Here is a 24,308-nt window from a genome sequence, read left to right as displayed (position 1 = left end):
TTTTCTGAATATCTGGTATCTAGTAAGAATAAGTGAATCCAGCCTAGTGCTACCCTGTTTATTCCAACAAACTTTTATGTATGTCAGTACCACATGGCCAATGATGTGCTTTATTCTACTAGATCTTTCTGATTTTTTTACAAGAATTTTCCTGTTCAAGCTGTGTCTTTTCCTGGTCTAAAATCTGACTGTGATGGGTGCAGGATTGTGTGAAAGGATAAATGCTGCAGGACTTCAGAGTCAAAAATGAAGTGACTTGCCAAGATCACAAATACATCAATGGCAGAGCTTGGAACAGAACTCAGATCTTTTGACATCCAGTCAGATGACCCACTGGACCATTGCTTCTTCCCAAGAAGGCAGGTGAGAGATCTTCACAGACAGATCTACCTCAGGTATGAAGGATGAATTAGCCATAGCTTGCTGCATGGGTCAATTATGCCGGCTGTGATTAGACTGATGTGATTGTGTCAAACAGGAAGATTCCTTATGCCAGATATGAGCTTTGAGCTGTACATGAACTCAGATTGTTGAGGTCAGTGGCCAACCCCTAATGCCTACACTTTATGCATCAACACAGGGCCAGCCACTCTGCCTCAACATGCCAACATTTATGTCAGTTACTACACATAATTATTTCAACTCTAGCAGTGCTAAGAAGTAACATGACTTTCTGAGAGAAATAATAAATTGAGTTATCCTTTGCAATAATATTAAAGCAACTTTATGTAGCTAATTTTCCTTCATTTCCATTTAAAGTGAAATAAGGGTTCTGAAAAAGATCCATAAAAATGTGGAGATTAATGTGGGTGATTAACTGAATAAGGACTGAGGATGAATAAAGAGCACGAGTTTCATTTTGGTTTAGTTATGCCAATCTTTACTCCTAAATCTAAACTTTTTTAATGTTCATTCACCTTGAAATTCACCAAATGCTTTTACTCTCAATATCCAACCATTCATGTTCTTTGGACTTAATGTGTATTTATCTCCTTGTTACCACAGAAGTGATGACTTCACTCTTTTTGGGCCAGTAAAGTTACCATATACTACAGAACATAGAGTAAAAAGGCACTCCATATATGGCACGCCTCATCAATTTTATTTGTAAATCCTGGTCCCATTTAAGTGAATGGGAGTTTTACCATGGACTTCAGTGAGGACTTTCATCCTCTCTCTCTCTCTCTCTCTCTCTTTTTCCGTTGAACCCAGAAAGATCAGCAGTGAAATCCAGGCTCCATTAACATCAGTGGATCCAGGGGTACAGGAAGACTCTACAAGCAGAATAAATAGAGCTGGTGAACATGACTATTTTCCATGGAAATTTTGCCTGAATAAGAATTACAGGATCATCCTGCTTTGAGCAGGGGGTTGGACTAGATGACTTCCTGAGGTCCCTTCCAACCCTGATATTCTATGATCCTGGCATTTAGGAAACAATATCTATTTTCTGGGATTTTAGAAAAACATTTACACTATGGATACATATGGCTATCTTGCATATATGTGGCATGAAAAAGTCCCCAAGGCAGTTTAATTAATTAAAAATGACAATAACAAATACTTCAATGGCATTGTGTGAACAGTTTTTCAGGCTGTATATTTTTATACAAAGTTTAACTTAGTAACAGTACTATACTGAACATGACCTTCAACAAATCAACTTATAAATATTAATTGGAGCAAACTGCATAGACAGGTAGTTGCATGTCATGCTACAGTTAAAATTACCTTGCTAACAATATCCAGATGCAATCTTTTCTCATTTCCATCTTGCATATATTAGGTGTCATGATCTAATCTTTCCCCAGTTCTTCAAGCAGCTGTTAAAGCAGCCCTGCCAGCCTGTTTCTAAGTTTAGCCCTTTGTAGACCTAGTTGATAACCACCGTTGTTTAACCAAAACAAAGACAAAATGATCCTCTTTATCAGCTGTCAATCTCAAACAAAATTTTTCAAAAGAGAAAACTGCCTGAGAAAGGGAATTATTGTAACATGAAGCTATTTGATATAAATTAAATATTAATGGAGCAAAATGGACACCACTTCTTACTACTTTGGGGAGGGGGGATGGGATTATTTACTTTTTAATCCTGTACATAATATCTAAGGATCCCTGTATAATCAAGTCATACATTTGGACTGATTTATGAAAATGAATTGAGAGAGTATTCAATGCCCTAACCAAGTTGACAGAGCTTTGCCCCAGTTCATATTTTTTGTTTAAATTTATTGGATGAACTCTTTTAAACCTTCTAAGAAACAACTATGATGTGAAACAACTTCCAGTGTCTATTTCTCAGTGGTCATTATACTATTAGTAATAGTAAAACTATCTAGCAGAAAAGTCATAACAGAATAGGACCAACTAGGACCCCACCCTGGATATTTCACAACAGAACTGGAAGATCGCTGGAAAGAGGGGATGGTGAGTGACCAAAGAGCATTACTGGAGTTTAGCATTGTGTCTTGTTGGTTCCATGAATCTTGTACAGATTTAGGTGAAGTCCTGGCCCCACTGAAGTCAATTGGAGTTGTGACACTGACTTCAGTAAGGCCAGGCTTTCATCCTAAGTCTTTATATATATTTTTGTTAAATACTTAGGGGTCCATTTCATTTACACTAAGGCCCCTTTATGTTGCTCTGACAGTAAAGTAAAGTAGCTGCATGCATAATTCCCCCTTCCTCGCCTTTATGGCCCCCTTTACACTGCCAGAGCATTGCAAAGGAACCATAAGCCTGGTCTACACTAGAAAAATTGTATCAGTATAACTATGTTAGGTAGGGGGGTTATTTTTTTATCAATATAGTTATACTGATATAAGCCCTAGTTATCCATATAAAAGTGCCTTATACTAGTAGCTTATTCCCCTTCCCAAACTGGAATAAATCATACTGGTATAAGCATTTTTATAGTTGCATAACTGCATCCACAGTACAGGGGTGTTTGCAGCTTTGAGGATACCGATATAGTTAAGGCAGCAAAACTTTCTAGTATAGACAAGCCCTTTGTCCCATCATGAAGTTTAAGGGAGGACCAGGGTTTACAGACCTTTTGGAGGAAGAATGATTTAAGGAGGGATTTCAGTGCTGAAAAAGAGGAGGTGTGGCAGACAGGTCAGCAAAGAGGAGAAGCCTAAAGATATAGAAAGGAGAGTGAGAGGAGAATACCTGGCAGATATGTAGGTATTATTATTTTATTATTGCTGTTCACTGGAATGATTAATCAATCATACTGCTCCACAGATCACTCAGTCTTCTGGATCAGAAAGACTTTCCCAAAGGCATCACATTGGGAAAGCACCTTAATAAGGCCTTCTCTCCCTCAGGATAAAGGTGAAGTGAGGGGAAGATGTAACTGGAGAGGCAGGCTTTGGTCAGAAAAATTAAGCAATAGACAAGGGAAGAGAATCTAGACTGGAGTAGAGAGTGAATGTTTAGAGAAGACATTTCTAATTATGAATTAATACCTTGACTATGGCCAGGCTGTATAAGTTGCTGATGCCTAGGAGAGAGGGGATCTCTCTCTATCATTTACCAGGCTAGATGTACAATACTGCTACCCCTGGAGATAGCTGCCTTCCTCGCCCGTTTAAGTGACTAGCCTATCCTCTGAAGCATAAGATTTGTTCACCCTTGTATCACTAAAAGAAAAGGAGTACTTGTGGCACCTTAGAGACTAACAAATTTATTTGAGCATAAGCTTTCGTGAGCTACAGCTCACTTCACTGGATCCATGTAATGGAAAATACAGGGGGGAGATTTTATATACACAGAGAACATGAAACAATGGGTGTTACCATACAGACTATAACAAGAGTGATCAGGTAAGGTGAGCTTTGGTCACTCGATTACAGATCTAAAAGTGGCAATTCTTAAACAAAAAAACTTCAAAAACAGACTCCAACGAAAGACTGCTGAATTGGAATTAATTTGCAAACTGGATACAATTAATTTAGGCTTGAATAAAGACTGGGAGTGGATGTGTCATTACACAAAGTAAAACTATTTCCCCTTGTTTATTCCCTCCCCCCCCCCCATTCCTCACACGTTCTTGTCAACTGCTGGAAATGGCCCACCTTGATTATCACTACAAAAGGTCTCCCCCCCACTCTCCTGCTGGTAATAGCTCACCTTACCTGATCACTCTTGTTACAGTGTGTATGGTAACACCCATTGTTTCATGTTCTCTGTGTATATAAAATCATCCTACTGTATTTTCCACTGCATGCATCCAATGAAGTGGGCTGTAGCCCACGAAAGCTTATGCTCAAATAAATTTGTTAGTCTCTAAGGTGCCACAAGTACTCCTTTTCTTTTTGCGGATACAGACTAACACGACTGCTACTCTGGAACCTTATATCACTGTTAGCTTGTATAGATAAAATAGTATACATGAGCACAGTTATCTAGTCTCATCTTAAACAAAACCAAAAAACCCCTCTCCTTATTTGCCTCAGTAAATTCAATAAATATGATTCAATTTGCTTCATGAGAAGAACATGGAATACTTAAACTATAGATTTTCTTTAAAATCTCCCACCAAGGTAAAATGGTCCAAGTACTCATTGCTTAGAGTTCAAACAATTTGGAAATCAGAATAATTTACTTCTATAATAGTCATTATCATCATCAGGTCTTAACTGCTCAATTATTTCCTTTCTAAGTTAACAACATTATCTAAGCCCAGCTTGAGTTTATAGCGATGTTCCATGTCATGGGGTCCACTCACCAGTAGGGGCACCTCCTCCTGGCTGCTCTGGGGATTAGCTCTTTCCACACCCAAGACCCACTTACTCACTGCACATTCTGCCACTGTTCTCTCCCTGAAACTCACGGTACTCTGTGTTCATGGATTGGTCCTCTGGCCAGATGACAGAGGTTTTCCCATCTGGGGTATTGACTGCATCAAAGTCTCTCAGGACCTACTGTCCAAGGCAGCCTTCTTTCTCACTGCCACTTAACAGTGCCACTTCCCCAGTGGCTAGCAAGGGAACTCAGGCCCACTCTCTACACTGGGTTCCAGCCTATGGACACTACAACAAGCAAAGTCTGCAAAGTCCTAGACCTTACTACTGTATCCCTGGGCTACTTCCTACCTTGACTTCTCTCACCCTAACAATGACTACAGCCTCTCTCTCTCCGTAAACTCCTTCTATTCTCAGCTACTGGGCTTACTACAGACCTCTCCTCTTCCTGTCCAGCTGAGCTTCCTCTTTAATTAGTCTTCATTAGTCCTGGCTCCTCCTCCATGTGCAGCCTACATGATTAACTGGCCCACTTAGACACCTGGACCCCTGACACCCCATCACAGTCCAGTTCAAAAGAGATGACCACTCTTTCAGGCCCTACGATTTATCCATTCACGTGGCTTGTAAATTCCAGGAATTATTTCACTTCACCGGCTGATGTTGATTGGATGATGTGAAGATATTGATGCAGGGGATCTCTCTCCACTCTGGGAACTCCAGCAATAAAAACAATGCCATTGTACTAAGAGTGATTTAAAGTGCCCCCCACTAAGTAGGAAGATACATGTAAGCACTAGGAACGTGTACACCAGTTTGGATAAAATAGTAATGGCCCATTTTCCTCTCCCCCTCACCTTCCAAGTCTCCAACCTTTGGATAAAACTCAAAGTAAGCCTTTCAGAATGTTCTAAACAATCGGTACAACTGTTTTTTCTTACAAGTGTTTTTAATTCTGAAATCCCTCTAATACTTTCTGGTTCTTATCTGAAGCAGAAGTGCTAAAATCCTGCATGAAAGGCCATTCTTGCAAGATTTCCAGGATAACTGGAAGCAGGGAGAAGTGGAATGTGTATTTTTACAAGATTTCCAGCCCAACTTTTAGAATCCAGCTTCTGAAAGTTCATTCGTCACTAGTGATAATGGTGGTCAGTCTGGGGCCTGCTTGTTCAGACCATTACTGATGAGCGCCTTCCAGTGAGAAACAAAACACATAGGTACAAGAAGCAGTCATTTAAACACAGCCATCGCTTCTGTTTCTATGGCAACATATGTCTCTCAGCTTTCTCAGTTAATAAGCAAGTTAGTCAGTCATAATCACAGTCTTGTTATCTGTGCATCTTTCCCTTAGTCCATTATAAAATATTTTATTCTGTCTTTCCTATTTTGAGACTCTATAGATAGAGCTACTATTTGCCCTTTACTCTTGATACCCATTTGTTTGACTTTGAGTTAGTAGACTTCTCCGTGGCTACCAGTAGCAGTTCATTAAACTCTCAGTTTTCCAGTTATATAAAAGCTACACCATTCCATACCCCACCACTCATCTGATTTTGTCCATCATTATCACAATGCTTTCTAATAGCTCTGCTGTCACAGATCTCTTCTGCGACAATTCTTCCCATTCAGACTTTTTGTTCCTTCATTCTATACTTAGGTGCATACACTGAGGACTCAGTTTTCAATTCTTTAATTGCTTTTGGTCTGTGTATTTTATGCAATTTTCTCTTCCCCTACACTCAGGCATGTCCTCTGGAGAATGCCCGCTCAAATATTCATTCTCCTTTCAATTTAGCTAGAAGTCACCTGACATTAAATAACTGTTTCCTACCCAAATGTGCTCCAGTAGTCCATGAAAGCAATACACTCATCTGTACACGGTTAGTCTGAAAATTTATGCAAATTTATTTATTTTAATTTGTCTGGCTCTTATACTTGATAACATGTCAAGAGATCTTTTTTCCTGTTATTTTCATGCCTAATGGGTATTTTTCTTCACATAGCCTTCAAATCCCTTTGACCTTCTATTTCTGAATTACATTTCCTACATGAGTGACCATAGCAGACTTTTGATAAACCTATCTGTCCAGTCCCTTCAGAGAAAATATTGAGGGATGGGAGTTCTAATTAGAGCTAGTTTCAAAAACTTTTAAACATGCAAGCTGCCAAAATTGCCCTTGCTGGCACTTTCAGAACCAAATGAAGGCTGCTATACTTCTATTGACCCACAGAAGCTCCAGTATCAATCTGGCCCTCCAAGATTCTTCTTGTGTTTGTCATGAGAATGGGTGTAGTTTCTTGCCAGGTCATTAAGGATGGGGTTTTCAAAGGAGCCTAAAGGAGTTAGGTACCACTGATCACCAAATTCACATGTACTTATCAAATCATGCAGATGCATTCTTACCAAGCCTCTTGCAGTAATTTATTATGCTTTCCTTGGCAAGAATGCCAAAGGAAGACAGCACTAGACACAACCCCTGCCTTTGTCCTGAAGATGATCCCCCCGTGGGCAAAAAGATTCAAGTAGAACCTCACTGTGCCAGGCACAGTGCATCCCGTCCATAGGACAAAACTTAAACCCATACTTGGGGAAGGGTTTGTCTCTCATTAATATACCACTTTTTAGTTATTATTCTCTTGCTCTCTCTTCTTTTTTCCCTCCAGACTCCAAAGCAGGCTAGAACTAGAAAAATAAATGAATGACGCAGCAACTCTGCTATATGTGTACAGTGCTTAGCACAATGGGGCGCCAATCTAAGTGTCACTGAAATATACATTTAAATAATCTACATCACTTATACAGCACTTTACCTGTCCAAAGCACCACACAAACCTTCACTGAGTAATTCATCTTCATGCACCCCTGCAAGGTAGATCAATAGAGGAAACAGAAATACAGAGAGGTTAAGTGCGTCACTAGCAGAGCTAGGATTAGAACCCAGTTGTTCCTGATTCCCAATCTTGTGCTCCAGACTATGCATCACACAATAAAAACTGCAGTGACACAGTGGATGGCGTACAAGTGAGACTGGTGCTACGGTTTGTGGGGCTCATGAGAGACTGTTTCCAGAGGTTTCATATTATATTTTACTGTATGTGTGGTAGAGAGGGATGGGGCCTGCTTGGCTCCTCTCTCTAGTTCATCAGAATGGCCTTTGTGACTGTCATGTCCATATCACAACTTTACCAAGACTTCCTAACTCTTCAGTGAAGGCCACTGTCAGTACAAAGTGGATGTTTTCTCAACAGGCCACAACCTCTGTTCTCTCTCTGTGACACATTTAGAGCACCAGTCAATGAGTTCAGAAATGTTTTGGTGCTAACTGGACAAAATCTTCTACTCCTTGATTAATTCATGGGGGGCCAGTAGTCAGATCTCTCTTACAAGAGTGGTATTACATCTTAATAAATTGCTTAATGTTTCCTTTGCCTTGGGAAATTTGATTAATGACACTGAAACAACACGTCTGGTCATCTACTGAAGCAATCAGTCACTCCAGTAATGACACATAGTTTGAAAGGCGATACCAGTGGCATATGGCCTGTGCACAGAGGGTCAATGACGTCAACCAGCTTGACGGAAGTCAGGTGCTGCAGGACACAGTGGGAGTTATGAGGCTTCTAGTTTGGCTGTGTATTGTCATATCCGCAGGGACAGCTGGGCGAAGCATTGTTACAAGCAATGATGTTGCTTCCCCTCCCAAACTGCATCAGCATCTGAAGTAAAACCCATTTACTTTTAGGAGAGAATCACAGAATGGGGAGAGGAAGTCAGTTTTTGAGAGGTGAACTTTACAGGTGTGTGTAAAACATTGGTGACTGTGAGTTACAGGTCCTATCTGTGTCCAATCAGCAGAGGACAGGAATCTGTTACAGGCCCAGCTAGAGAGCCTTAGCTCTCTAACCCAAGCTGCAGGAGTGCTAGCACACCTAAATTTATGCCCTTCCAGACAGATGCTTTAAACAGTACTCCATTGCTTTTCACACTAGTTCCCAGTCATCCAGTCTGTCACAGCACCAAGAGAAGGCATGTGGCTTCACCCCTAATGAAAAGAGCTCGCCCCCAAACCTCTGCCTCTGAGACTCTCAACCAGCCCTAAACAGCAGCCTTCATGGACTTCTAATTTGCAAATACTTCCTTATCGATGCCCTGTATGCCGCTTGTGCCTCTCCAGTTTGAAATCTGGGGGTTATAGTGGAGCACAAATTGAATGTGAGTCAATAATATGATGCAGTTGCTAAAAAGGCTAATCTCATTCTGGGATATATTAACAAGAGTTTCATATGTAAGACATGGGAGGTAATTGTCCTGTTCTACTTGGCACTGGTGAGGCCTCAGCTAGAGTATTATGTTCAGTTATGAGTGCCACACTTTAGGAAAGATTTGGACAAATTGAAGAGGGTCCAGAAGAGAGCAACAAACATGATAAAAGGTAAAAAAGGAAGATTAAAGGAGGGACCTGATAACAGTCTTCAAATATGTAAAGGGCTGTTACAAAGAGCCTGTGATCAATTGTTCTCCATATCCACTAAAGGCAGGACAAGAAGTAATGGGATTAATCTGCAACAAGGGAGATTTGGGTTAGAGTTAGAAAGGTTTTCTTAATATCTAAGTGTAGTTAAGCACTCAAATAGGCTTCCAAGTTAGGTTGTGGAATCCCCATCACTGGAGGTTTTAAGAACAGGTTAGACAGGGATGATTTAGTTTACTTGGTCCTGCCTCAGCACAGGGGGCTGTCTAAATAATCTCTCAAAGTTCCTTCCTGCTTCTATGAAATTGTTGTGATCATATTTAGAGATGAGTGAGCAGTAAATTATTCTATTCATTTATTATTCATATCAATTATTCCAGTAACATTTCCTATTCTATTAATTATTTGAGACCCAGTCAAAGCAGAGAACTGTTAGAAGCAGCTCCAGTAGGAAGCCCTTTGGAGTTTGACTGGGTTTGTTTTCCACTGAAAATGATGAAGCCAAGTGAACAGTTCTTCATGCAAAAGAAAATACCAAAATTGCATGCATTTGCTAAGGAAATAAACAAAATCCTACCATCTACCCATCGCTTCTGCCATCCACCCATCCCTCCTATTCCTGTACTCTTGGCTCCCCATTCTTTTCAGGATCCAGTCTAAAAATAATTTAAGCATTAAAATGCACCTGATCACTATGGTACAATATATATTCCAGGTGCCTAATTTTGCATGCCTTATTTTTAAAGTTCTCCATAAACTTGCTTTACTTCTCCTCACAGAATTTCTTTTCAATCCCCTCCCTGACCCCCCCTTTGACTGGCTGTGTAAGGGCTGCCTGCATCTGTTACCTGTTCCTGCAAGCCCTGGGACCACAGGGACTGCTTTCTCCTGCAGAACTCCAAAAAGGGGACAGGAGTGGACAAGAAGGAGGCAGGGCTTTGCCCCACAGAAAAAGGCCAGTGCACCAAAGTGAGAAATCTTCTCCTCCTGGCTGGGAAGAGATTGCATTGCTCAACCCTCATGTGGCAGGAGCATGAGGGACTGAGAGTGAGAAGTCTACCCTTTGCAGTGTTGACAGCTCTTGGATTTTATCAGAACTAACACATGCTTGGCCCCACATATAGGAAGTCCTGTAATTATATGAAAACTTCTGGCCAACACATGATTTTTGGGGTAGCAACATCAGAAGCAGAGAGAGAAAAAAAACTTGCATACACATGTAGCCCTGGGGAAGGTGCACTAAACTACAAAAACAGAGCCCATGAGCTCTACCCTACAATTTTTAAGAAAGAAGGGGTCAAATTGGGTAATTTACACAAACAGTGTGGATCTGTATCTCTGTGTACATAAAGACTACAACTACTTCCTATGTACTGTTGAAGGGTTAAAGGCTCGTGCTTCAGAGTTCCCAAGTTCAAGACTCACAGATGACCCAAACAGGTATGTTGTTAATTTAGCTATGCTGTCTATAATACAAGACAACAATCTGCTCCCAGAGCCAGGAGTAGAAACTAAGACTTTTGATGCCCAACATTCCAGTGCTGTCTCACAAATACTTGCATAACTCACTGGCAGCGTATGTGTGCATTGTGCCTCACTGTATGGGCTGGTCCACATAGAGGAGGCTTTTGTTTCCCCTGCCCCCCCCATACCAGCTACCCATAACTGAAATGGGTAAGGTCTGTGCTGTGGCTCTGAAGATTGTGGGTTCAAACACTGATGATGACCCCTGTGTGGGTTAAAAAAAGCATAGATAGATAGATAGATAGATATAAAAGTTAGTGTAAGTATTCTGGAGTAAGTATAGTGCAAAATCGTGTATTTAGATGTAAATTTGGACACTATGTTAATATTTTACTGTTGCATTTTAATTATTTGTATTTGGCTAATGGCAGCTGTCTCTTTATGAACTGGGTGTGGCAGACTGAGACTGTGTTTGAGACAGAGCAACGTGTGAGAGATTTTCCCATATGTCTAGATCAGGGGGTCTCAAACTCCCGGCCACGGGCCATCTGCGGCCCGCGAACCTCCCCAATGTGGCCTGTGGGGCTCCAGCAGTTTTGGGGCCAGGTCTCCCCCTTGGCCCCACCTGCTGCCCCCGGGCGCTCCCCCCACCCTGGAGATTTACAATGGCCCAAGGCCCCGGCAGTGCAGCAGAGCTGAGCAGCGTTTGCCTGCTCGCTCCACGTGTCTACTGGCCCCCCACCTGCGGCCCCGGGGCGGGGCTGTGCCTGTGCCTCTGCGCTGCCCCTGCCCCAAGCACCCCTGCAGCCAATGGGAAGCCTGGGGCCCGCAGCACGCAGAGGCCCCCCGGCCCGCTCCACCTTAGAGCCCCAGGTAAGTGCTGCACCCCTCCCTCCCAGAGCCTGCACCCTCACTCCCTTCCCACATACCCCCTCCAGCTCCCAAACTCCCTCCCAGAGCCTGCACCCCTCCCCCCTCCTCCTGCACCTAGCACCCAAACTCCATCCCAGAGCCTGCACCCCAATCCCCTACCCCAGACCTTCTCCCCCACCCAAACTCCCTCCTAGAGCCTTAGGCAGGTGGGGGGCAGAGTTTTGGGGGGTGGGTTCTGGGCGGAATGAGTGACATTACTGGCCCATTGGAAGGATTTGAGGACTGGCACTGGTCCTAAGGTAAACTGAGTTTGAGACTCCTGGTCTAGAAACAGGAATACTCTGCCTGTGTAAACTCCAAAAAGGTAAGAACTTGCTTTAGTAAACTTCATAGATTTCTAAGGCCAGAAGGGTTCATTATAATGACCTAGTCTGACCTTATACATAACACAGGCCATAGAACTGCACTTTGCAGGAGGCAGCCTTCATTCTCAAAGGTGTAATGTTAGTATTTGTGGGAGACTGGATGCCTCAGGACATTGCTAATGAGCTATGAGCCTTTAATCTGTAAATCACCAGTAAGAATCCTACCTACCTCAGCAGGGATTAAAAGTTGTTGCCTCTAGTGGATGTTCAGTAGCCCCTGTAGAAGATGACTTTTGAGACCCAGTTCTAGCTCCCATTCAGAAACTTGTATGCTTTACACTAGATTATAAACTTTAGGACAGGGCTGTTTTACAACATGGTTGTACAGTGCTTAGTCCAATGGGGCTTGCCATTCAGCTCGCTATTTTCTGACACTATAAAACAGTCTGATTCACAATTTTGGGATATCTGGGGTTGGCGATACTGCATTAGGAGTATATTGAGTGCTTCTCCAGGGGATGTGGGACTCCACAGCCCTCCCTAGGCAGTGCTAAGAATTAAAAGCCACAATCTATCCCCATCTGTTTGCCACTTGCAATTAAATGGACTTTCATGACTTTAATTTTTCTTTCTACAATACCTTGCACACAATTTATTGGCTTTTAAATTAAATTGTCAAAAGACATTTCTACCTTTCATTTATAATAAACCAGAACTTTTTGCTTGCTTGTTTGTTTATTTTCAGGACTAAAGGGTAGAGGATTGAAGACTACTATTTGAGATTATAACAGACTATGTTAGAAAATGTTAAACTACTGGCAGGCCCTCCTGACATTGAAGAGACTCTCACAGAAGCCCATTCTGCTCTCTATTTTCTCACACTATAAAACATACTTTAACTTATAAACGGAAGATTTAAAGCATGCTTGCAACTGGAACATTTGTCACTTGCAAAAACAGTGTGTGGTCCACTGGAATTCTTTGTGACAAAAGATCTCAGCTTCCTGCACTGATCTTTTACAAACACATAAACTTCCTTCAGGCAGGCCAGCTACTTAACTTATGGATAAGTAGTTAATATTACAGGCAGCTGTAAAGCAGGTGGGGAGGGAGAGAATTCAGAGCACATTAAAGTAACAACATATTCTAAAGCAGTGTGATAGAAATTTCAGCACAAGGTTCTTTAAATTCATTTCAAAAGCCATATGCACAGGATATTATTTGAAATCATTGGGTGTTTTTTATTATGACCTTCAAAAGTGGTTTTTATTATGACACCAAGGCATTGTCATAACTACATAATAACACAGATGACTGTTCCCATGCCATTTCTAGATATATCATTCATGGGCAAATGAATGTCCCCAAACCAACACGAGCAGAAAATCTCATGGATTCTAACCCAATACAGAGCTACTTTCAGCATATTGTTGTTTTTATTATTGGCCAAAAGATTAAACCATTATTCCTATTTTTTCTCCATTTGGCAGCATCATCTGTACCCATCATAAACCACACAGTGCACAGGTTTGACTGGCTGGGTACAGATGCCAAGCTGAGATATTTTACAGTGGCAGCATCTGGTTTCTACTTAAGAGGCAGTTGTGTTAGCAGCTTTAGAGCTGTTAGGTCTGTTATGTGGTTAGGCTGCAGATGGATGGTCTAAGCTGCCGCATCCTCCTCAGTCATTTTCGTTTCACTCACCCTGAATTCTGCGACATTTGTTCTTTATTATTGTTTGCCTGAAAATTAAATTGTTTACTCAGTTTTCTTACCTTTCTAATTACATGGCTCAAAAATATCATATGTATTCAGACATATCCACTCTCCTCATCTGCATCCGATATAAGTTATATATTGTACTAATCTGCCCTGCAAATGTAAGTCACAGTAACTAAATAATTCAGTATTGGAACAACTAAGATGGTCTGAGATGATTCTAGAAGTGTCAAGGACAGCACTAGAAACCACAGGCTCATCAACTTGCAACAAGCATTTAAAGCAAATTCAAGCCCCCAAATCCGGATCAGCTTTTATACCAGACAAGAAAATCAGGGTTATTAAATGTTTTCGAAGAAGAGAGCTATTTGTCAAACTTTTACATGAAGGAACAAAAAAACTAAACAATAAAAAGCTAGAATAGCAGTAATTAGTGGGAGAAGCAGGACTACAAAAGATTTTTCCTGTTCCTGGGTGGAAAAGTGCACAGGGAAAATGGAACTAAGTGGTGTGAATGGAGGTAGAGAATTAACAAAGAACTCTGACATTTCAACAACCACAAGTGGGAAAGAGAATTTGAGATTCTGACCTGTGAGCGCTGATATAACTAGAGCAGACCTGTTGGCTTATGGGTATCATCATCCTGCTGGGACAGGTGATCAGTTGCCTTTAACGATCTTATTTTTTTTAAGAAACATAAACTGTATAGCAATGTTAGTATGAAGGCCCTTAGACACTCCCATAATACAAATAATAAGAAAAAGTATAGTACTGGGCTGGTTGGAAACAGCATAGCTCAGAATGGATCACAAAGGAGTTCAATACTTCACAATACCTGGCACATATCAGACATTCTGGTTTACTAGTTCCTTGTCACAGGGCATCTGGCCCTTTAAGGGGAAATGGGTCTAAGCCCCAGGGAAAATGAAGATGCCCATGTGATCCAGGTAAGCCTGTGGGTAAAGCAGAAGACTGAGCGAGAGGAGCTGTAGAGAGGAGTAAGGTTTTTGCAGGAGTGCTGAGGTAGCCCAGTGAAGAAAGGACTGAGATGGTATAACCTAACATTCACTGTGTGGAGGAAGGCTAGAAGACCTCGCCCAGCAGAGATGTCTTGGACGACAGGGCCATCGTCATGAAGATTTTGTTTGTTGAAAGACATTGCTAGCTTGCCTAGAACTGGAAGATCACAATTTAAAAGGACCAGGGAGAAGCACAGTACAAGCACTGGAAGGAAGGCTGTGTACTCCCTTAACTAAGGGGGAGGAGTTTGGGCCTGGATGGTCACTGGAAATGGTGTGAAAGACTCCATGAATTAGACCGCAAAAGGGGAATTTTCTTTTAAATAATTTAGGCTCTGGGTCCTGTGGGAAGTTGCTGAAAGAATCAGGAAGGAACTGAGGGGGATGCCTGCAAGGCCATCCTTTGCCACAAGAGCAAATGAGTATGTGAGCACACACAGAGCAAATGAGTATTTAAAGTATCAGGGGGTAGCCGAGTTAGTCTGTATCCACAAAAACAACAAGGAGTCTGATGGCACCTTAAAGACTAACAGATTTATTTGAGCATAAGTTTTCGTGGGTAAAAACCTCACTTCTTCAGATGCATGGAGTGAAAGTTACAGATGCAGACATAAATATAGTGACACATGAAGAGAGGGAGTTACCTCACAAGTGGAGAACCAGTGCTGACAGGGCCAATTCGATCAGGGTGGATGTAGTCCACTCCCAACAATAGATGAGGAGGTGTCAATTCCAGGAGAGGCAAAGCTGCTTCTGTAATGAGCCAGCCACTCCCAGTCCCTATTCAAGCCCAAATTAATGGTGTTAAATTTGCAAATGAATTTTAGTTCTGCTGTTTCTCTTTGAAGTCTGTTTCTGAAGTTTTTTTGTTCAAATATAGCTACTTTCAAATCTGTTATAGAATGTCCAGGAAGATTGAAGTGTTCTCCCACTGGCTTTTGCGTGTTACCGTTCCTGATGTCCAATTTGTGTCCATTTATTCTTTTACATAGGGACTGTCTGGTTTGGCCAATGTACATGGCAGAGGGGCATTGCTGGCACATGATGGCATATATCACATTAGTAGACATGCAGGTGAATGAGCCTCTGATGGTATGACTGATGTGGCTGGGTCCTCTGATGGTGTCACTAGAATAGATATGGGGACAGAGTAGGCAACGAGGTTTGCTACAGGGATTGGTTCCTGGGTTAGTGTTTCTGTAGTGTGGTGTGTAGTTGCTGGTGAGTATTTGCTTCAGGTTGGGGGGCTGTCTGTAAGCAAGGCTGGCCTGTCTCCCAAGGTCTGTGAGAGTGAGGGATCGTTTTCCAGGATAGGTTTAGATCGTTGTTAATGTGCTGGAGAGGTTTTAGCTGGGGGCTGTACGTGCTGGCCACTGGTGTTCTGTTATTTTCCTTGTGGGGCCTGTCCTGTAGTAGCTGATTTCTGGGTACCAGTCTCACTCTGTCAGTCTGTTTCCTCACTTCCCTAGGTAGGTATTGTAGTTTTAAGAATGCTTGATAAAGATCTTGTAGGTGTTTGTCTCTGTCTGAGGGATTAGAGCAAATTCGGTTGTATCTTAGGGCTTGGCTGTAGACAATAGATTGTGTGATGTGTCCTGGATGGAAACTGGAGGCATGTAGGTAAGTATAGCGATCAGTAGGTTTCAAGTATAGGGTGGTATTTATGTGGCCTTCACTTATTTGCACTGTAGTGCCCAGGAAGTGGATCTCTTGTGTGGACTGGTCCAGGCTGAGGTTGATGGTGAGGTGGAAATTGTTGAAATCATGGTGGAATTCCTCAAGAGCCTCCTTCCTGTGGGTCCAGATGATAAAGATGTCATCAATGTAGCGCAAGTAGAGGAGGGGCGGTAGGGGACGAGAGCTGAGGAAGCGTTGCTCTAAGTCAGCCTTAAGGATGTTGGCATACTGTGGGGCCATGCGAGTACCCACAGCAGTGCCACTGACTTGAAGGTACAAGTTATCCCCAAATCTGAAATGGTTGTGGGTGAGGACAAAGTCACATAGCTCAGTCACCAGGTGTGCCATGGCCTCATCAGGGATACTGTTCTTGACAGCTTGTAGTCCATCCTCATGTGGAATATTGGTATAAAGAACTTCTACATCCATGGTGGCCAGGATTGTGTTTTCAGGAAGATCACCAATGCATTGTCGTTTCCTCAGAAAGTCGGTGGTGTCTCGAAGACAGCTAGGAGTGCTGGTAGCGTAGGGTCTGAGGAGAGAGTCCAAATAGCCAGATAATCCTGCTGTAAGAGTGCCGATGCCTGAGAAGATGGGGTGTCCAGGGTTTCCAGGTTTATGGATCTTGGGTAGCAGATAGAATACCCCTGGGTGGGGTTCTGGGGGTGCGTCCGTGTAGGTTTGTTCCCGTTCTGCAGCAGGGAGTTTCTTGAGGAGATGGTGTAGTTTCTTTTGGTACTCCTCAGTGGGGTCAGAGGATAGTGGCCTGTAGAATGTGGGGTTGGAGAGTTGCCTGGCAGCCTCCTGTTCATAATCCAACCTGTTCATTATGACTACAGCACCTCCTTTGTCAGCCCCTTTGATGATAATGTCAGAGTTGTTTCTGAGGCTGTGGATGGTGTTGCATTCTGTACGGCTGAGGTTATGGGGCAAGTGATGCTGTTTGTTCACAATTTCAGCCTGTGCACGTCTGCGGAAGCACTCTATGTAGAAGTCCAGTCTGTCATTTCTATCGTCAGGAAGAGTCCACGCAGAATTCTTCTTGTAGTGTAGTGTTCTTCTTCTTGAGTATTTAAAGTGCACTAAAATGTCATGGGTGTGATGCTCTAGAGCTAGTAGAATAGGCAGACATCAACAGCAAGCTAACACTGGCCTCTCCAAGGAAAACAGGAAGCCGAGAATGTTCCAAAGATTGAACTAGAAAATATTTTATACATCACTAAGGCACTTCTGTCCATGTGAAACTGCTGAACGATGTGTTTACTAGTGAGTCCAGTGGATCAGGAGTTCTCTTACGATAGAGGGCAGGCAGGAATTCACAATAAAAGGAGCTAATGGACAAATTTAGTTTGGCCCCTGACACAGTGACCAACGGTAACATTCTTTTCATGTTGTCTTTCACATGAAATCACTTAGTGTGGTTTGGGTGATTATTTCTAATCTAGAAATTTTTCATGAATCTCTAATATTTTTTCATTGTTTCCAGAGATGGAGTGTAGACTAAGATGAAGCCCAAGTTTCTCTGAAAGCAAGAGTGAGAGAATCTTGAAAATCATGAAGTTTTGAGCAGTGGCAATTTCAGAATTTGTACAACTGAATGCTCTCCAGTTCCATCCTGACAAGCCCTCCCGTGACCTGTAGATATATCCTGTGGGAAGATTTCTCTGGACTTGTGTCAAGTAAAAGCACACCACAAAGCTTTCTCTCTCTATTCTGTACTCATTGTTCCAGATCCCCCTACTTTTGCTCCCTACCACAGCATAAGTGCATCAAACTTACAATTAGTAACGTTGCTTATTTTCTTTGATAATTAAGGCATCCTTCAGAGATACTGCATGGGATTTAATTCCCTTTAAAACAGACAAATATGGGATTATAAACAGGTTGGCAGTGGCCATTTAAAAAAGCTCAGAAATGAAATTGCACAGTGTCTATGTACTCCAATTTCCCCCTTTCTGGGGCTTGACTTGGTTGGTAATGCAAAACCAATAACTCAACAAACTTCAGTGGAAGTGTGACGAAGTGGGAATGTTCTTAATGTTTTCTCTGAATACTGTGTGGGTGCCTCAGTTTCCCCCATGCAGTTCTCAAGTATCTAGGTGGTGGGATAAGGGGGTGTGATTGTTGCAGAGCCCTAGAGGGCCAGGGTGATGGTGTCTGCACAGAGAATGGCCGACACTCTGTCTCCTGGCAACTGATGGCCTGGGCCCCTCTCCTGCAAGGTGCCAACTGAAGGTGTTGGAGAACAAAGAGATCAGGTGGCCTCCTGGCCTGGGAAAGAGACTAAGGCCAGAGGAAGGGCAGGAAAGTTTCAGTTTGGAGCAGTCTGGGGAAACGGAGGGAGCCCCCCAGAGGGACCTGACTGAGCGGTCCTGTTTGTACCTACAAGCTCTGTTTGGAACTGTGTTCCTGATGTCTAATAAACCTTCTGTTTTACTCGCTGGCTGAGAGTCACAGGGAATTGCAGGAAGAGCGGGGGTGCAGGGCCCTGACTCCCCCACACTCCGTGACAGGAAGCATCCTCTTTGCCTTCTGCTGTTCATATGGTGTCCCTGCAGGGCCTTCTCTGTCCTACTTTTCTCTGGTTCAAAGTGATTCTTCTTACCTGGGTATAGCTAACTGGGGGGGGGGGGGGAGCCCACTGCGACCACCACCATGGTATCTGATGTGACATCAGCAATTACTCAAACTCTAATGCAGGGTTGTAGCCCTTGAGTATAGGGTGATTAAATAGAAGAGCCCTGCATTCTTATTCAGGGTCTTAGAGCACATGCCACCCTATTACAGGTTTACATAACATCTACTGGTAATTAGACCTGAATTCACCTGCTTGAACTACAAACAATATAAATTGTTCATCAACCGTAAACATGCCATTTCTACCAGTTAATTATGTAATTCCATAGGAAAGGCTGCCTTATGAATTTTAACAGATTTTCCATGCAAATAGAGATATCTCTCTCTCTCTCTCTCATGTACAGTGTATAGGCACCCCTAAATTCAATTTCTGAATTAATGTAACACAAACTGAAATAACACATTTAAACATGTGGAAATGACAAAATGCTCATGTTCTACTATCACAAAAACATGCCAGGAAATCTAGCATTTGGGCTGCCTATAATTGTAGGGAAAAGTTCTTATTCTGGTTTTCATCCAAGCAAGCTCTAATATTATATATAAGCAGAAATCATGAATCACATTTTTAAAAAATCTGTCTAAAAGAAAATGTAATCCAAGACACACATGAACATTTGGCATTCCCTTAATTCAAGAGCTATGAATTGAGTCGGGTGAACACTGAAAAGCATTTTCTGGGAATATTCCACTGAAATTTTAAACAAAGTCATTTTGACTATGTTCATGCCCCTCTTATGTTCACTTTCTGTGACTATTCTAGTAAATAAGCTAAATTACTGGCGTGAATAAGAAGAGCAAATTGTAAGTGTGACTCTTCACAAACAGTGAATTTCAAATGGCATAACTAGCACTGGCAAATTTTGAACTGTGAATTTTACACTCAACTATGCAATTCAAAAATGTTTGTTTTTGGTTAGTTAGTCAGTAAATCATTCAAGTGCCAAGAACAGACCCAATCCTGAGTTTTGTAATTAGCCAGGACAGCATGTATTTCTGTGTTCACAATGAATGCATGAACACATCAACAATTCTTCAGGAATGATTGCAAAGAAGGAATGAATGTGAGAACTTCACAATCTCTTTGCAGGTGAAATTCAGTGCATACCTTATTAATTATTCACCTAGCTCCAGTTATGTACCAGTTTCAGCAAAAAACACATTCATCTTGGTCTTGTGCTTTTGTTTAAAGGTCTGATCCTGTAAGACACTAGTACTTACTGCAAGGGACTGGACACCCCCAACTCCTGTGGACTCCAAGAGCATTGAGGGTACTCACCATCTAGGAGGAATGGGTCTTCCTGAGTTACTGTAGTACGAGACTTCTAAAGCCTTTTAGCAACTGGCCTTCATAGATTACTGAAATTTAATTTTCCTCCTTTACAAAAGGATCTGATTAATGTTTTCCCTTTATCATTTTTTGAATCACATTCCTTGCTATATGTTTTATCTAACTCAGACTTTTTAAATGTTTATGCTTTAATACAGCTTCCTATTCTGAAGCCATGAGAGCCCCCCAGTGGAAGTCTGAGAGTCCTGACACTCAGCCCATTTCATGTTGTCCTTTTTTTCTGCAAAGTATATTATGTCCCTTGCAGGGCTGGATTTCCAATTAGGTACTGAAGGCACGTGCCTAGGGGCACCAGTGTTCTTGTTGCCAAGTATGCAATTTTTTAGCCCAATTGGGCTATCTTTAGCTGTCAGTTGCTGGGTTTCTTTTTAGCAGTTGTGACTTGCAGTATTTTGGGCTATTTTGCTGCCCTGCTGCTGCTGGCTGCACTGCTTGGGAGTTCTCGGGAGGGAAGGAGCCTCGTGATCAGCCCTGCCCCCTGCTGAGATGCCCCACACGCCATGCCCCCTCGCCTTAGGTGATGTTTGCAGCATGCGCAGAATTCTTGTCCGAGGGAGGCAGAATTTTTTTTTTTTTTGCAGACAATGTGCTGCAGTTCTGCCTTTCGCCCACCAGAGGCCGGGGTGGCGCCAGAACTGGTCTGGCGGGGGGTGGCAAACAGCTAGCAGGCGGATGGCGGGTGAAAGGTCACAGTAGCCTTCTTGGAGCCAGGTTAGGAGGCAGAGTGGGACACACCGAGCTGATGGGGGACACAGGGCCACATGGGGACAAGGGTTGCCAACTTTCTAATTGCACAAAACCGAACACTCCTGCCCCTTCTCCAAGGCCCTGCCCCCATTCGCTCCATCCCCCCCCCCCCCACGTCGCTCGCTCTCCCCCACCCTCACTCACTTTCACCGGGCTGGGGCTGGGGGTTGGAATGCAGGGGGGGCTGAGGGCTCCGGCTGGGGGTGTGGGCTGTGGGGATGAGGGATTTGGGGTGCAGGAGGGGGCTGGGGCATGGTGTTGGTGGGGGTGCAGGCTCCGGGAGGGAGTTTGGGTGTGGGAGGGGACTCCAGGCTGGGGCAGGGAGTTTGGGTGTGGGAGGGGGTGAGGGCTCCGGCTGGGGTGGGCCAGGGGATGAGGGATTTGGGGTGCAGGAGGGGCCTGTGGCAGGGGGTTGGGGTGTGGGTGGGTGTGGGCTCTAGGAGGGAGTTTGGGTGGGGGAGGGGACTCCAGGCTGGGGCAGGGGGTTGGGGTGCGGGAGGGGATGAGGGGTTCAGGGTCCCGGTGGCGCTTACTGCAGCTCCTGGGAAGTGGCCGCAAGGTCCCTGCAGCCCCTAGATGCATGGGCAGCCAGGGAGGCTCCGTGCGCTGCTCTCGCGCCCACAGGCACCATCCCTGCAGCTCCCATTGGTCGCGGTTCCCGGCCAAGGGAGCTGTGGAGCCGGCACTCAGGGCGGGAGCAGTGCATGGAGCTTCCCTGGCTGCCCATGAGTCTAGGGGCTGCAGGGACCTGGCAGCCACTTCCGGGAGCCGCAGACAGGGACTCTGCCTTAGCCCTGGGCCCCTCATTGTGCCACTGACCGGACTTTTAACGGCCAGGTCGGCGGTGCCGACCGGAGCTGCCAGGGTCCCTTTTTGACCAGGCATTCTGGTCAAACACCGGACGCCTGGCAAACCTAAACTGGGCCACATGGTGAGGGGGCTCCAGGCAGAGCCACATGGGGAGGGAGGAGGGGCGCTGAAAATGCTGTGCCTGGAGGCACATAAGGTGTAAATCTGACCCTGGTCCCTTGTGAATATAACTCTGATATCTTGTGTTTGCCTTCAAGTATGGATTTAAAATTACATTCTGATGTTTACATTTTTGCAGCAATGCAAATCCCTTTGTCTGAGGGCCAAAGTGCAAACTGCCAAACTCAGGTTTTTCTGAGGCAGGATAGGAATTACAAGGATTTATTTTTTGATCACGATAAAAAGTGGCTCATCAGGTGGTGGCTAGTACTGATGGCACTAATGTAATGAAAGAGTGACCACATGTAGTGCTGTGCATGCCACTGAAATATGCTCTCAAATAGCAATAGAACCCTTAAATGTCAGACACAGACTGGACCGCATTAGCTGATTGTCACTGGAGATCATTGTCATGCATGTAATCCCACCAAACATGTGAAGCAGTCCCTTATTGTTCCTATGAAGTGCAAGAAAAGTAAACATACAGGAATCTGAACAAGATTAGCAAGAAGGTAAAGAATGATATGCTTTACATATTAGTAATACCGAATGCTATTATGGCTCATCAGAGCTGAAGAAGTATTACTGTATTCGATTACTCTGAACACATAAATTCAAAGCTCTCAGGATCCATCTGCACTGCAACCATAAACAAAATTGTGTGTTTGTGTGTATAATTCCAGTTATTTCTCTACTCTTTACCTTGCTTATCGTAACTACATTTGATTAATCATCATGAAATGGGAAAAACAAAGAACTAAAGCACTGATACATTACAAAGATAATTCCATGTTTTCCTCAGGCTTAATAGCAGAGTGATTTTAATTTGTACATATTTAGTGCTTTAAAACACATGGAATTAATGTAGGAAGCTGCAAATCGGATGAAACCTCTAGTGTTTTCTGTTCACTAATCCTGAGATAAAAATCACTGCCCTGTGTATATAGCATCAACAAAGGCTTTTGGAGAAAACTGTAGATCTGTCATAGGTCAGACTAGATGGCAGGAAAGATGTGACCTTATGCATGTGCCCTGTTTGGAAGTAGAGAGAATGGGAGTATCAGCCAACTTGGCCAGGTGTCTGAAGTTGTGCCTAATGAGGGGTTTTGACACTAAAACCAGGGTGCCTGATATACCATTTTCCTATTGGATTTCGCAACATCGAGAATAACAAAACGAAGCAAAAAGGCTAATGTGATGTAAGAAATAAGCTTGTACATGCCTGCTCATTTCTGTTCTTTGAAACGATGTGTCCACCAGTCATCAGAGGAGGGACCCTCTGAGCTATGGCAGCACAGCAGTGAGTAACCTCAAAGAGGAACCAGTAGGTCTGATTCACTACTGCACTACTTCAGTGTAACTCCATATAAATGAATGTAGCGAATCTGGTGTAAAACTGGAGTGACACCATGGAAAATGCGGCCCGATTTCTCCAAAGCCAGGTATTCTCACTCAATTGATTTGTATAGTAGGTTTAAAAACAAAAAAATCTTCAATATCTGGAGCCAAAACTATAAATGCAAATACAGGGCTGAAAACACCTACATATCCCTCACAAAATCTGAACAGCTGATACAATAAAGATGACCGCAAATGATGAAGAAAAAGATGTGATACGTGCTGTGAGGAAAAAGCATAGACAAGAAAAATGCACTACTCCTTCCCCGGCCTTGAAGACAGAGGTGTAGATGGGTGGGCACATCCTTTCAAAGAATAGGAATAAGCAGGTAGGTCACTGTTCCTTTTTCTCTTCCAGTGCCCCATCTGCCTAACCTTGTAAGCAGGTGTAGCTATCACAGCAGAACCCCTTCCAAGAGTGAGTCACAAAAAATAATAAATGCTCTGTGGAGCATGGACCGTCAGTCCTGTGTCTTTATAGCTCTAGCCCAAAAGGGCACCAGGCTCTGAGTGGAACCTCTAGGCCCCTACAATAGAAATACACAGCAGGAGTATAGAGTAGCCAAAAGGAAGTACAGTATCCCATCATGTAGAAAAATAAAAGAAAAAAACCCCAAAGCTCAGTCCTCAGTCACAGCCTGGAGAATCCTCCTGCTGAATGTTACATTTGATGAGTTTGAGTTTATCTCATTTAGCGAAAGTACAAAGTGATGACTAAGTGGCTGCCTTGCAAATCTCTCCCGCCAAAGCTCCTACGCTTTCAGCTGCTGATGATTTTTAGGTAAACCTGGAGCAATAATGCCAGAAGGCACTGGAAAACTCAGTTTCTTTTACAGCATTCTTTAACTATGCAGGACCTTACCCAGTTT

General features: G+C 43.2%; 1 long non-coding RNA gene across 1 annotated transcript in view; it reads right to left on the bottom strand.

Annotated features, from left to right (window-relative positions):
* Nucleotides 1-1,171: 1,171 nt before the first annotated feature.
* Nucleotides 1,172-24,308, bottom strand: part of LOC141988945 (uncharacterized) — a 61,966-nt gene continuing 38,829 nt past the window's right edge. Inside the window, exon 3 of the long non-coding RNA XR_012639871.1 lies at nt 1,172-1,274. This is a non-coding gene — a long non-coding RNA (uncharacterized LOC141988945). The remainder of the gene's footprint in view (nt 1,275-24,308) is intronic.

The sequence above is a fragment of the Natator depressus genome, chromosome 6 (assembly GCF_965152275.1).
Source record: "Natator depressus isolate rNatDep1 chromosome 6, rNatDep2.hap1, whole genome shotgun sequence".
NCBI classification, from domain to species: Eukaryota; Metazoa; Chordata; order Testudines; family Cheloniidae; genus Natator; species Natator depressus.
This window is presented reverse-complemented; position numbering and strand designations above follow the sequence as displayed.